Genomic DNA, 16,330 nt, shown 5'->3' with positions numbered 1-16,330 from the left:
TTTTAAGGCTGCTAGAGGAAATCAACAGACATAGAACAACATTATCTCTGGCAAAATTAATGCCATATTTTGATAATCCGGCGTCCCAGTGGAAAACTATAGGGCCTACATAACATTTCAGTGCGAACGGAAACATTAGTTACGAGGATGGAGACAGGTTTCCTTTAACATAAGTCATTGTTAATCTTTTCTAGTTATCTATTGAAATCCATTCCCAGTTTATGAGCATCTGTAAAAATATTCCATATCTGTATCCTATTATGACTTTGATTCCTAAGTTCTGTTGATATAATCTAGGAATGAGGCTGAGAGTATATAAATTGCAAAGTAATATCCAAAGTCAATATCTAATTCCAACTAATTTAGATGGATTGGAGTATCCAGGAAAAATGTAATGGGCAAGCAGATGCACCTTCCAAACTTTGCCTTGCCCTGTCCTGTTTTGGAGTGGCCTGGCCTCCATGCTGTGACTGTATGACCCGCTGACTTTGTTATCTCAACGTTTTTGTAACAGACTATGTTTTACTTGCTTCAGATGCTATGTAAATATCAGACTGTGAAATATTAAAGTTCGTTTTAATCTCTGCAAGGCGAGTTGTTTGTTTTTATTCTTTCCAAGCCAATGGAAAATTAGACAGAACTTGTGTAAGGCAGGTCTGGATTCATTCTTCCTGTCTGTCTGTCTGTCCATCATCAGGAAACTAAAAAGAATGGGACCAAATCTGATGCACGAGAGAAGCTGGCAAGAAAAAGATCAAGTTAAAAAATGGGCTTCATCAGGCAGGGGGCTGAGAAGGAAAAAAATCCCAGAAAAATATCTCCCAACACATCCCTATGGAATAGAGAGCTGGGCATTGGATTGGAGTATTATCAACTGCTCCATTGTAAGCACCCCTCCCTCTTCCCCATCATATCACCTAGAGGAGAATATATGCAGTCATCCTCATGTTTCCCAGTGCATACATACACACAAGACCCACAGAGGCAACACGTACACATCTGCCTTGATTAGACCCTTCCCATCTCTAGCATGCACTACCTTGATTAGACACAAACACACCTACACAGGCAACACATATGCATCAATCCTGATTAAGCCTTACAGGTATGTGCGTGCATGCGTGTGCACACACACACACACACACACACAAACACACAATACTTAGTTACAGAAAGAAAATACAGATACCTCATATGGCTACTGCTGATAAAGGGGTTGTAAAGAATTCAAAAGTTATGGTCTGCATTCTTTCTTTATCTTGTTTTCATTATGAGATTCCTTTGGGCAAAGTGGGAGGAAAAGGTAGACATATAGTGAAGTGAAAAAAGTGAGCATTATGCATATGGAAAGGAGAAAAAAGAAGTGACCTGGCACAGGGAAGACCCAGGGTGACGACCACACTTAGCCACTGAAACTGAATGGCTGACTTTGGGCCAGTCAGTCTCAATCTGTCCTGCTTCACATGGTGGGGAAAATGGGAGGCCACCTTGAACCCCTGAACAAAAGGGGTTTGTAGAAACCAAATGAATAAACGGTATGCTGTCATGTAACATGTCTGTTGGTTTTCCTCTTCATACAATGGTTTGTAAAAATGTAAAAAGCCTAAGGATTGTGACCGTTTCCCCAGGCTTCAGACTGCACTTACTTACTTACATATTTAATTTATGTAGCTGCCCATCTCAAACTAGTGACTCTGGGCAGCTATCAATAATAAAAAAACAGTCAACCAGTTAAAAACAATACAGAAAATTAAATATAAATACAGTGAGGAGATATTAAAATCTGTCGGTGTCAGCACAACCATGAAATGGGGCCCTTCGCACACTTGCGGCCCCAGGCCTAGGCACAAAGCCAGGTCTTCAAGGCCTTTCGAAAAGCCGAAAGCGTTGGGGCCATCCTAATCTCAGGAGGGAGGATGTTCCAGAGGGCAGGTACCATGGCAAAGAAGGCACATCTCCCGGTCCCTGCCAGCCAACATTCCTTTATTTATTTTGAATAATTGTATCCCACTTCTCTGTTACAAGACTCAATCTAATTGACTGCAAGCATAGTTTGCAAGGATAGAAAGATGTTATATAGCACAACAGATCTTCCAGCACCATGTGTTTGTGCATGTGTGCATCTCTGTTTTTAAATTTAGTTCTATTGCTAGCAAAGGAATAGAAACTAAATTATTAAAGCTATGATAAAATAATAAAGAATGAATTTCATCATAGATGACTAAGCGCATATAATTTATTATTGAGACATCCTTTCTTATACACTGAAAATCAGTATAGTTATCTGTAAAGCCTTAGTTTAAAACAAAGATAACTAGTTCCAAATTATGACACAATTCTATGCTTTTAGTTTTCCAAAATATAACAAAGAAAATCTTTCCTATATATGACACCAATTTCTACTTTTTGGCAAGATGTAACCCGAGCATGCAGTTGGACAAAGCATTACACCCTTTCCCACTCCTGTTCTCTAATGTTTTAGCATTTCTTTGCACCTCAGTTATATAGGAATAAAGCCCTTTTGTTTCCAGTGGATTGGGTCCTGACCAGATTAGTTATCCTATGGTCTTACTGCTTCCATCTGAAGTAAAGGGTGACTATAAATATCTGAATCCAGCTTTGTGTGAAAAAACGCTTGAGCTGAGCAAAAATGGCTTTCCATCCTATTTGTCGGTAGCAAAATAAGAGAAGAGGTTTGGCTGAATTTTATGCTGCGAGAGGCAAGTTCTCCCCAACAGTTGCAGGGGAGGCCCTTAAAAAGGGATTTTTCTTTTACCATTGGTAGTGAATTATTTAATGCAGGATGACAAAAGGAGTGGACTAAAAAATGACTGGAAAGTATAATGAAGTAGAATTCAGCTTTGTCTGGAATTCTGCATCCTATTTGGGGGTAGAAAAATTAGGGAACTGCTTTGGCTCTTGTTAGCAAAAATTCAGGAATGTCTGAAAATTAATATTCTTTGAGAATTTATCCAAATCCCCTTTTTATAAAATTTCAACCCAGCTCTAAATACAAGTGGCTGCTACCCCATCAAATCTTGTTTGGTCCAAAATTGCCAAGAGTTTTCCCCCAAAGCTTAAGAAGATGTAAACAGTGATTACATTTCTGACTGATAGCTGCAGTGAGGCCCATTAATTTAGCTCTTCACCCCTAGGTTCTTCTGATTCCTAGATTTTAGGCTGTGTTCAATGTGTGGAAAATTGAGGCAATTTCCCTGTGCTGGGAATCCAACATCTCACTGAAACACTTTAAAAAGATGATAATGCCACTGGGGAATTTGGCTAAAGTGTTAAAGCTTCTGTTAATTTCATTACTCTTTAAGGTAGTGTTTAACGTAAGTTAATGGAGCAGTGAACGTTCGGGGCTGTGCTAAGCCTGAAGATATGCATGTACCGATTTTTGTGTAGTTTTACACTGAAAGTATGTTAAATTTAAAATGTATAAAATTATATATTTTTGTTAAGTCTGAAATATAGCTAGAGGAGATACATGTTTAAGCAGCGGGGACAATTGGTAAGAACCTGCTTTTTATTTGCCTTCAACTGTATTTTCTCATGTGTAAGTAATCAATTACATTCTTGTGAAGGGCAGATATGTCACTGGTGGCTGAATAAATTGTTGCCGTGGGAATTCTGATTAATTGGGAGGGAATGCACTTAAGACCAGCAGGCAAAAGTATTGATGTAGGAAGCAGCCTTCCGCCAAATTGCCAGTGGCCATGCTGACAGTGATGATGCAAATTGGACTTCAATATATTTGGATGGCACAAGGTTGTGGGTGGCTGTGCAGAAAGTATTCATCAAATTGTGGGGGCTTCAGACAAACTGTGCCTGCAGAACCAAAGGAGTAGTCTATTGCAGAGCAGTTTAAAGTTTTCCAAGGTGAATTAAGGCTTTTGTGAAATAGCTCAAAATGGATCAGATTGCTCCTGAAGCAAGATGGGGTGAGGGGTGGGGGAGATTCAGGAGACAGACATTCTCAGATTAAAACTATGCACCACTTTAAAGAGATCCATAATTAGATTGGGTAGCAGTGGATATGCTGCGTATCTGTAGCAGCTCTGTATTGGATGTACATCTTCATTACCCTAAGAATTATTCTTATTTGCTCTGCTGCAAGGCCAAAGGTAACAATAGCACTTAATGGCTTCTTCATTGTTGTCAACTGAGTTAATTGTGGGATTGCCGCTTCTAGTAAGTGAGCTGGCACATACACACAAAACCTGGTTAAAATAATGTTTTATTTCTGTATTACAAAAATGTAGTACTTTAGTACTGATCAGTTTCATTTGAAAGTAATGTAAAAAAACAATTCAGGCAATGAGAGTTCTGAAAAAGGCTGATATTAGATGAAGGAAGTAATTTTATGTTATAATAAAAACCTATTAGCCTGCAAGGTTCAAGTATTTTGAAGAAAGAAGAGAATGTATTCTTTTGTATATAGCTTGCCAATTCCTACTGAAGCCAGTACTAAAATAACTGAAGAATATAAACAAATCCATTCAAAAAGAGGTACAGCACTCTGGCATGCACATACAATCCACATGCATGCACAGTGCATAGACACAAACTGTCCTGAACTGTCAGCTGAAATAGATCTAATGAAGCTCAACTGTGTGGTAATGTATATTCTTAATCACTGTATCACAATGCTGCAGGACTATAAAAAGGAAACTAACACGGAATATTTCTGAAACTTGTGTGTACTGATTATGCGTTTCATATACTTGTTAGCAGAAAATACGTGTGATTCCTGTGAGATGGGCGGCTATATAAATTTGACTAATAAATAAACAAACAAGGGGCCGGGGCTTTAGTTACACCACCATGCTGATCATTTTGAAGCCAGTGACTTGTTGCAGATGCTCCTGTATAGGATCATCTTTCACCATATGAAACTCCCTGTTTTTTTTAATGATTTTTCTCGAAATACTATTCTGGCTGGGTTGCTTCTCTGTGTGATTTACAGCCTAGTGACATCAAAGGTATATCATCTTTTTGGAGTGATACTGCTTTGGAATTGGTCTCAGGGTAAAATCTGATGGGCCAAAGGTAAAATGTCCTTCAAGTAAAATTCAGCCACTCTGTGACTTCATGCACACAACCGTGTGCTTTTCCTGGCAACAGTCCAAAAGTGGGTTGCCATTGCCTTCTTCCAGGAGGCTTTTTCTAGTGCCAAGTCTGTCTTACAGCCCTAGTATTTCCAGATGGTCTACCATCAAGTACTAACCAGCTCCAAACCTGCTTACCTTTTCTGGATCAGTCAAAGTGAGCTAGGTGCTGTCACCTAGTGAAACCATCTGTCAGTCTCTTTTATTATTAATATTTAGATGCAATGTTAACCCCTTTTTATTCTTCTCTGCCTTTGTTCATATTCCACCATGGAATTAAGGTGGTATATATATTGCTGTTTGCCTTAGTTTCCTTAGTTCCTAGGTTAATGTGCTATAAACCTGGCTGGGTCCAAAGTTACTGTTCTGCACAAGAACCAGTTTGGTCTAGTGGTTAAGGCACCAGGCTAGAAACCAGGAGATTGAGAGTTCTAGTCCTGCCTTAGGCCTGAAGGCCGGCTGGGTGACCTTGGGCCGGTCACTCTCTCAGCCCAACTCATGTCACGGGGTTGCTGTTGTGGGGAAAATAGGAGGAGGAAGGAGTATTAGGTATGTTTGCCGCCTTGAGTTATTTATAAAAATAATAAAAAGGCAGGACAGAAAATAAGCAAGTAAGTAAGTAAGTAAGTAAAAGATATGCTTCTATTGATTTCTACTGATTTCTTGAAGGTCTGCCATTGCCCCCTTTTCCCTGGAGGCAGCTTCGATATTAGGTCCCATGCTCTTTTGAAGGCTACAGCCTTTTCAGAGTGGTTGGGGGCTTTAAAGTGAAGAAGAAACTGCCTTTGCCTCCTTAGTTCCTCCAGTGGAATATCACATAACTGGAGCTCTACCAAGCATGTGTTGCTAGGATCCAATCCAGTGTGCTACCAGAAAGCTTTATACTGTACTTGTTTGATTGTCCTGGCTTTCCCCAGTATAATCTTGGAAGTTGTCATTTGTTGTGTTGCTGAGAATTCTTTTAGCAGTCCCCTCCCATTAGAGATGAAAACCAATGTTTCAGGGTGGGTAAGGTAAGACCTTTGTTTACCTTAATGTAGTTTGCTGTAGAAGCTCTGAGAACCATTTTTTTAAATTTTCCTTTGTGTATCAGATTTGGATTTTACTTGTTTCTGCACTGTTTTGTAATACCTGTAAGTTGCTTTGAAATTCTTATTTATAGATAATGTAAAAATCTTTTAAATAAATACATAACAAATGATAGTTTCCAGGGTCCCTGAAGAAAAAAGAACAGCACATTCTTATTATAAATTATGGAAATCTCTGTAGTCAGATTACAGGTTTGCTTCACTGCATGAAAAATAGCTAAAGCTTTTTCTTTCCAACTTACAGTATGCCCTGAATCACTTCTTTGCTTGCTAAAGTACCCTCACCTGCCTGTGGATGTGCAATATTGTTATTTTTAAATAGACATGAAACATCTTCTTGTACCAAACATCTTTAAAATTTGTTAATAAAAATGTTAAATAACATTTTTCTTGAAAATTATGGATTTTTCATACTAGTTTCCTGGTATGTTGTGTTCTAGTCTTCCTTTTTAAAATCCTTTTGAATTCTCAAACATTCTAGAACAGCAATATTACTTTTATTTTAATAAGAATCTGAACATTTAAAAACAAACGTAGAGATTTAAAATTGATAAATACTGATCTCTTGAGTGTAGGCTGGGAATGGATGATGTGGCTTCATAACTCTGTGTCGAATAGGCATGATGCTGCTTCTGAATAACACACAGAGTCTGCTGCCTCCCACTGTCTTTGCATTGGCACAAAAGAATAAAGAAAGCTCAAGGGGTAAAGATCAGGATAACTTGCTAACCAGATGAGGTCTATCGGTCAGCAGGAACAGGTTAATGGTGTGTATTTAGAACTACTGTATTCTTGCAAATGGTCACTAAGTAATGATTGTAGCCTTTAGCACCATCAACTTCAGTTGGTGTGTCAGTGATTACCTTATCTAGAAATGCATAATATTAGCATTATCATGTCCAGCTAATGTCAAGGCTTGACTACAGACAGCTTGTATGTGGGGCTACCTCTAAAGATTGCTCAAAAAGTCAACTGCAAAATAGAGCAGGTAGACTGACCTGGAAAAAGCAGCAGCATGCATCACCCAGATTTGGAGATCTTTTCTGGCTATCAGTGTTTTTTTTTTTTAAAGAGAAGATTAGATATCATCCACTTCTATAAGCAAGTCATCAGATTCAAAACCAAAGCATATTCATTCATATGCTCCCCCTTGAGGGGTAGATGGGCGGTGATAAATCTGACAAACAAACAAACAAGTTTTAGTTACTTTAAGCAGCAAGTTCTTATTGGTTGGTATAAACGCAGCAGATTTGTTGGATGGTATAACCAGTGCAATAAATGATTAGTAGCTAGGGTGGAGACAAGGGTGCTTTCCAGGCTTGCAGAACTAGCAACAGGTTTGAAAGAATCCTCTGGAAGGTGTCTTATCTTGGCACACTTAGGCTTACTGGTCCTTAGCAATGTTCTGCAACAGGGTAGGGTGGCTGGAGAGTGCCATCTAATTGCCTGTAATCCTCTGAGTTTGATGCTGTCACAGCTGTATGAGAAAATAGCCACCTGAGAGCCTCCACAACTTTTTCAAAGGGAGATCAAGGCAGATGTCAGTGCTGAGTTCCTTCATGGCTGTGGGGTGCTCAAGTATCAGCTCTCAGTTGCTGGAACCTGATGCCAAGAATGAGGAAAGACCAAGAAAAACTACAGCTGCTTTATCTGCTGCAGCAGCAAAGATTTGAAAAGGATGCAGATGTGATCCTGATTTGAACCTGAATGTCCTCCTTTGGGACGGTGAATGGCAATGCAGCCCACCATCGGCCATATTTTGTGATCTTCAAAGTATTTCATTTCACTGCCATCTCAGCCTTCCCTGATTATTCAGTCCAAGTCAGAATGCAAAAATAAGTTAATTATACTTCTGGGCAGGCAAAAGTGCTTGCTGTCTGGAATTCAGCAAGATTTTTGTAATTCATTTCCAGTTTTGGAAATCAGCTTGAGCTCAATGAAATTTAGTCCTAAGTAGGTGTGTATCTCACTCAGATCAGAAATGAGGAAATTTGACAGTGGACTAACTTCAAAGATGTCATAAACATGTCATTACAGCTGAAATATAAATGGGCGGGGAACATTGTATGTTTACCTGACAATAGGTGGACACAAAAAGTTACTATGAATCATAGTGAAAGGCCAAATGAACTGTAAGTATCTGTTGAAATTGTTGCTTCAGACACCAACATTATCTGGATGAATATGTTGATGAAGTGATAAAGTGAAGTATGTACAGGATTGGAATCTTAAGGGAAAGATGTATTTCAAAAAATACTTCTAAGAAGAGTGATACATGCAATTACTTATAAAATAGGCAGAATGGTAATATTTATATATCTGCATATTTCGTGTGATCAGAAGTCATGGCCAAGAGCAAAGAGCATAGCAAGAAAACCTACCCCACTGATCCTTTCTCAGTCTTTGGAGATTTCACCAGATACTGCATATGTTTCAAATCTCTCTCTTTGACATCTTAATGATGAAATGTTTTCCCAAGCTATTTTTCACATATGCAGTCCTCTTATGGTAAAGGTTTCCCTTGACATTAAGTCCAGTAGGGGGCAGCGCTCATCTCCGATTCAAAGCCAAAGAGCCGGTGTTTGTCCATAGACACTTTCATGGTCATGTGGCCGGCATGACTAAATGGAACGCCATTACCTGCCCGCCGAAGTGGTACCTATTAATCTACTCACATTTGCATGTTTTCGAACTGCTAGGTTGGCAGGAGCTGGGACTAGCAACGGGAGCTCACCCTATCATGCAGATTCGAACCACCGACCTTCCGATCGGCAAGCTCAGCAGCTCAGTGGTTTAACCTGCAGTGCCACTGCATCCTTAGTCTTCTTATGAGGAACTTCAAAATACTAGTTCAGCTATAAAGTCAGTGTACTGCCCACTCTGCTATACAACAGTGATTCTTCCTGAGGTAGCTAAGGTGATCCCTGGCATGGCAGTGGACTACCCCAGACTTTTTCTCTTTGGGATTTCAGCATCCATGATAAGTTTACCCAGTCAGGGGTGGCTGATGATTTTATGTCCACCGTCACAACCTTGGATCTGTCCCAATTAGTATCTGGCCACATATCCTTGGGCACATACATGATATGATATTCTGTTTAGCTGGTGTTGAAGATCTGAAAGGGTTTTCTGTCACCCCATTGTCACAGGCAGATTGCTCTATGGGCAGTGTTATAAACCTCTTCGGGGGTGAAGGATTAATCAGGTATGCCACTTAGAGTCATTTGTCGCTGAAGTTTATATGAGGGAGGGAGGGAGGTAGTGGGGCTCCTAATGGATTTGAATGGTTTTCTGAATGTGCTTGAGGAATGTCTCAAGCACATTCTGTCAACCTGCTGGTTGATCTGTGGAATACAGATATGGCCCAGGCAGTTAACACTACTACTCCCAAACATCCTCTTCCCCTTCCCTCTAGCAGAGCTCATTCAGCATCTTGATTTACCAGGGACTGAGAACAATGAGAGGGATAGGCAGGATGCTACAGCAGAGCTAGAGGAATTCTCAGTACAAATCAGACAGTTCATGGAATGGGTCCAACTTTCAGAATGATTTGAAATCTTACTCCTCCATAGCATCTGCACATAACAGACCACTGATTTTCTGTAATGTCTTGCATCTTCTCCATCATTGGAGGTGAATGATAGATTTAGGCCAGATAAAAGATAACACTTCTTAACATGGTGCATAATCAAATTACAGAATTCAAATGCAGTACAGGCCACCAATCTGAAGGCTTAAAAAGGGAATAAAGCTATCAATGCCTTCTGGTTATAATGACTAAGTTTTACCTCAGGTGTCAAAGCCAGTATGGTTTTGACTACTATATTGTGGGAGAACATCAGCATTGATGGGCTTCCTAGAAACAACTGGATGGCTACCATGGGAAGAGACTTTTGAAGGACAGGAAAGAAATGTCGAAATAGATCTTTAGTCTGATCCAGCAAGGCTATTTTTAGGTATTTATGTTAAGAACATATGGAACATATGGATTATGTTAAGAAAGTCTGGATTAATTTGTAATCCAAAAGCCTTGTTGTTTCACAGTTGAGTTATGCAGTAACACCTGCTTTTCATCCCATTCATTGGGGACATTTTTTTTCTAATGAAATTAAATATATCTTCATCCTGGGGCATATTGTCTATTGAGAGCAGTGGCAGATCATGGGAATGGGGCTTGTGCAAGAATTTCTCATGGAACTGGAGTACAGCATGTGAGGCGTGGACATCTCCCATGACCTTTCAAAGTCAAGGTAGCCCTTCCACTGGATAAGATACTCCAAATGTCTCCTTCTGCATCTAGAATTCAGGATTCAAGAGTGACAATTACATAATGGAATTGATGATGATAATGATGATGTTGATGATGACAATCTCCTTGAAACTGGCTGAAAAAAAATCAAAAGAAAATGATGTCTTGACAATTACTCAGGATACTATACCATCCAGAGCCCCAAACTTTCAAATTATTCTGATTGAGAATGAGCTGAGGCCTCTATATTTTTAAATATACAGTATGCAAATCCTTTCCTTAACACACATTAAAAATCCCTTCCTTAACACACACACACAAAATCCACAAGGTCTCTGGTCTGGCTTTTTACCAGCATGTATAAGAATTGTTTCTTAAAATGTATTTTGGTTTTATTTTCATTTCAAGGGACATATTTTCTTCCCTTAATAGAGAAATGAAGTGACTATATTTGGGCTGAACTCTGCTTTGGCAGACTAGAAACAAGCTGATTTGTTTTAAACTGTTTGGACACGACTTGTTATAATCCAGATTGAAACAAAGCTTTTCCCACTCCCTTATTACACATAATGCTATCATTGAAATGTCAGCAAATGGCTATACCTTTAAAAGCATTTTTTAAAGTAATAATAAAAGTGGATTAGATTCTCATACATGCTCTGTTGGAATGGTATCCACCAGTGTTTCTCAACCTTGGCAACTTGAAGTTGTGTGGACTTCAGCTCTCAGAATTCTCCAGCCAGCCATGAGAAACATTGGTATATACAGTCCACCTTTCCTTAAGCTCTCAGAACAGAGATACAGGTGTTATGTTATGTCATGTCCTCATGTATGGGGTCATGTAAAAGCCTGTACATGAGGGCATGACATAACATCTGTATCTCCCTGCTCTGAGAGCTTAAGGAGAGGTAGACTGTATAAGCCATTCTTATAGCACTTATAAGATATCCCTTCCTGGAACTGCTGAGTGTCAGGACCTAAATAACTCCTAAAGCCAAAGCACTGTACATTTTGACATCTGTCATCTAAAGTGTGAAGGTCCATGAGTTCAATTTCCAGTAGAGGGTTTGAACCCCAGAAAATAACATCTGGCCGCTCAAATCTGAAAATTCTCAGTAAGGATGAAGCCAGTAAAAAGTGCCTCCTGGTGACCCCTGTAACTGATTCTCACACATATAGCTCCTTTTGAGTTGTGTGAAGTCTGCCAAATTTCAGATGAGTGGATGCAGGGTTGTTGCTGTTTGTTAGGAATAGCATTTATTCTTATTCTTTTCCTTTTTGAGGTGGAAAGGAGCAATTGCTATGAAAATGATAGACATCATAGATTAAAAAAAATAGGATTTCAGAAGAACAAGTGTAGTACTTAGTATTATGTGTGGAGCAGAAGAAATATATTTCTCTCCCCACCCCCCTGGTTTTCTGGGATATAATTTGTTAGAAAATAGCATAGTTCAGAGAATCAAGTTAGTAGAAAGAAAAAAGAGGTAAAGGGGTGCTGTTTGAGGCTGTGCTCCAGTTCAGGAAGTCTTATTTTGCAGTGATCTGATAATCTTAACAATCCATCTGTTAGGGCTGTGCAAATCTTCACCAAATCTTCAAGCAAAGCATTGCCCTCCCCAGTTCTCAGAGTGAAGTCAAGTGGCCAGATGGCTTTCTGTTGTTCTGCTCTGCAGCCCCTCTCAGTCTTGCTCTGGCAGAAGGTTGAGAGGAACCCATTTCTGTAGGACTTGCCTAGAAAGCCTCAGGGTGATTCAAAGCACTTTCTTGAGGCAAATAGTGTAGCTTCTGTTGGCACAAATCTCTTCAGGGAAAATTCAGAGCTGAAGCATTGTACTGCCAGCAGTGACAATGACAGAGAAAGGACACATACAGATACTGAACAGAGAAAGCTAGATGTAAATTCAAACCAAAGTTACAAGACTAGAGCTAACTTTGGGGTATATACTGTATGTAGGTAATAAGAAAAATGGCACTGTTTCAATATATAACTAAACCTCAGAACTAACTTTTAAAAAATCCTTAGAAAAACAAGGACCAGATTGTTAAACAAGGGATTTTAAGTAAATAATATCTGGAATAAGAAAGGACTGAGTTACCACTAATAATAAGAAATATAAGCCCAACCACCAAAGGTATTCCACACAGCCCAGAAGAGAATTAAAAAGGAGCACAGAAGAAATTGAAAGCAAGTTAATATATTAGAGTATACACAGTACTCCCCTAAAGTAATATGTTTGGAAAGGCCTAGTAAAATCTTTCCTTATGATTGGAACTCAACTTATTGGTCACAAAGCTATGTTACCTCTTCTTCTTCCTCCCTTGTTCAGTCTGGAAAAAATTTGGGCCCACCTATCAATTTTTAGAGAGATGTTGCCTCTCCTATTGCTTTTGAATTCTCAAATCACTTGTGGACTTTGGGGAGAATCCAGATTTACTTTGAATGAACCCAGGGAAATTTGCTTTGCCTTGGATGAATCCCAAATCTTTCTCATCCACTTAGCTTGAGATTCATCCAATCTGGTCTATACTCCTATTTTTAAGATCCATTTTTACAAGGGTTAAGGCCTAATTTTGAAATTGAAATTGTCTTACTCATTCCATGGGGTGATGTCTGTCAAATATATATATATATAATAGCTGCACTAGTCACAAAAAAATAGATATTAAAATTCCACGCAGCTAATACTTTGATTAGGCTAAATAATTTTTAAAATAAAACTTGTAAGCTTTGAAGTTTACAACTTTTATTTTAAAAAATTATTTAGCCTAAATAGATATTAAAATTCCACACAGCTAATACTTTGATTAGGCTAAATAATTTTTAAAATAAAACATGTTAGCTTTGAAGTTTCTTAACTCTTCCTTGGGCAAAATAAATCATAAAAAAAAGTGTGTGGGGGGGGAGTCAGATTGTGGCTGATATTAACAGCAATTTCTAAACTAGTTGCATTTTTAAATGGAGTGAGTGAAAGCCTCAAGGAATGCAGTTTGGATATTAGCTGACACAGAATAGTACACAGTGGTTTTGAATTACAGCAGGAGGTCCCTCTAAATATTTCAGGAGGAAGATAAACAACCATTTGACTTTTTAAGATCCCTGTTTCTGTACCTACCAATTCCAGCAGCTAAAAAGCATATCATCTTTGTCCTCTGTTTGCAAGTACAGAATAAGGAAATCTCTAGATTAACAAAGGTGGAGATACTTTAAGGCAGCCTTTCTCAACTTTTTGACCTAGAGGAACCCTTGAAATATTTTTCAGGCCTTAGGGAACCCCTGCACATTCAGGCTCAAATATAGGCCAGAAGTTTCATGAGTAGACCTGTATATATGCATTAACAGTGTTCTTGAACTAAAAATAAAGAATAAAACTTACCTCTTTAATGTGAAGTTGCACAAATTTGAAATAAAATTTAAATAAATTGTGATCTCCCAGGGAACCCCCGGTCACCTCTTGTGGAACCCTAGGGTTCAATGGAACTCTGGTTGAGAAACCCTGTTTTAAGGTGTTAGTCAGGTATTAATCAAATTCAAGTTGGGTAGGAATACCTAGAGATGACAAAGAGTTAATATTCAAATGGTAACATCCAAGAAAAAATTATGAAAATACTTCCTTTCCTTTGCATAATCCCACTGCGGAATATCTCCATGTTGAATAAGTACTAACAAACAAAAAAGGCATATAATCCTGTTGATTTTCTTTGTCCTCTCAGTGTCTTTCAGTATCACTGACCATCACGTTCTTCTTATCTAAAGAATGGAAGATTGGAGTACTGTATTGGTGTGATTTTGCTGACCATCAGTCTCCAAAGATGGAGCTGGTTATTGCTTTGCCCCTTTGCAGTTGTGCTATAAGTTCCCACAGAACTCTGACACCTCATGCTGTCTGGAATCTGTAAATTTACTTCGGGTAGATTTAACAGGGAGTTCTGGGGTTTGATTAAGTGACATTAAAATATTCAGGCTGGGATCACAAAACATACCTGTTGGATCAACAGCAATACAGTGTTACATGCAGCTACTAACCAACTAGTACTGAGATAGAAATGGGACAGTTATGAGTCATATTAGCCTCCTCCAGTCAGCCATGTTATGAGAAACAAAAAATCCAGTCAACTATAGAGCAGTATCCACAACTTCAAGATACACAGGACTCTAGGGCAGTCTTCCTTAATGTGTGCCCCCAGATTGTTGGACTACAGCTTCTTTCAGCACCAGTCACCATGATCAGTGGCCAGGGACCATAGGAGCTGTAGACCAAAACTCTGCAAATTAAGGGACCACTGTTCTATAGAGAACCTTTTTTAGACCTAACCTATGACTACAGATCTATAAATGCTAACTGGAAACATTTAACATACAGGGCTATCTTTTTTTGACAAAACCTGTATGCCATTATTTGTTGATGTGGAATTTGTATTTACTGTTGATTAAGGACAGAAAAGTTCACAATGTGAAAGTCTTTTTTCAAGTATTAGTGAAATGCCTTATATTCTTAAGATAGGTGCCCCTAAATGTCTTGTTGGATGAGTGCCATAGTGAAAGAAATTTGGATTATGTATCTGCTTGAGTGTGTGTGTGTGTGCCAGACTGTCTACACAAATGTAGCCCTGCCTGAAGAATGACCTCTCTTTCTGGATTTTACATTGATTAGTTTTTGTAAGTGTATATAATTTATTTGGGAGAACTCATATGTGAGAGAAAAAGAATTAGCAGATCTGGTAGGTGAGGTGTTTTGAGAAATGTATTTTACTGAAGGTTGTGTGTTTCAGGAAGTCTCTCTTTTTAAGTTTTGGAGTTTAGTTTAATGCTTTTACATTTACTTCTTTAAAGCTAGTAGATTAACCGAAGCATTAAGTTGGCACCATTGACTGTTAATATTGTGACTAGCTGGGCTTTGACTTTCCCATTTTTGTAGCATTTAATTTGAAGGCTTACTTTTAACACTCTGGATTAATGAAAGTTTGTGTTGGTGAATTTGTTTTTAGTTTGTGCATAATCTCTTCATAAAATAAATGAGCCTTGAACAAAAAAGTAAAAAACAATAAATTGATGAAAAAACCAACAACAGCTCAAGAACTAACGTTGTAATTAGGTTTTTAAAAAAGTCTGGTTTTTTATGGAGGAAGTACTGAATAAAAATCCCCAGAGAGACTGTAGATATTTGAGATTTTTATACATATAAACTCAGTTATCCTAGCATAAAGTTTGCCAGATGTGATAGACTTTCATGATGCCTGGCTAGCATATCTAGAAATAATGGAAGTTGATGTGTGACACATTTGGAGGCACCTGCTATTGCCCACAAAAATTTTATCAAAACATAATTTTGTATCTAAGAGAGCTAAAAGTTAAAATAACTATCAAACCAAAATTGTGAGAAAGTTTAGGAAAAGGTTGCCATAGAAATGGTTGTAGCTGAATGGATGAATGACTATTAGACAAATTTCTGATGCCTGAGGAATCAAATTTGTGGAAATTTCTCTGTAAGTGGATATGTGCCTCCTGGACTAATGGATAGACTGGAACACAACTATTCCCTTTCATCTCATCAGATCTGGGGGTCTAGTTCTCAGCAAACAATGATTTTTAAAATATGAAACAATTTCAAACTGTGCATCTGCAAAAGTGAGAGAAAATGGATATAGATAAACCGATTCATCTTTCTTTTTCCTCTTTTCTTTCCCCCTATTCCATAGAACTGGGGAAAAAATGAAATAATATTTTGGGGAATGTGGAATAATTTTCCTTATTCTTTTCCTAGACACTGGGAAATACAAGAAAAAGAAATAGAAAACTCTCCTAAGTGTTTCTGCCCACCCCCCTGTCTATTTCTGTCTATAATCAATAGGTACACTGCTTGTTTCTCACCATTACATGCTGA

This window comes from Candoia aspera, chromosome 3 (genome assembly GCF_035149785.1).
Source record: "Candoia aspera isolate rCanAsp1 chromosome 3, rCanAsp1.hap2, whole genome shotgun sequence".
In the NCBI taxonomy this organism is placed as follows: Eukaryota; Metazoa; Chordata; class Lepidosauria; order Squamata; family Boidae; genus Candoia; species Candoia aspera.
The sequence above is the reverse complement of the archived record's forward strand: the minus strand, read 5'-3'. Positions refer to the sequence as shown.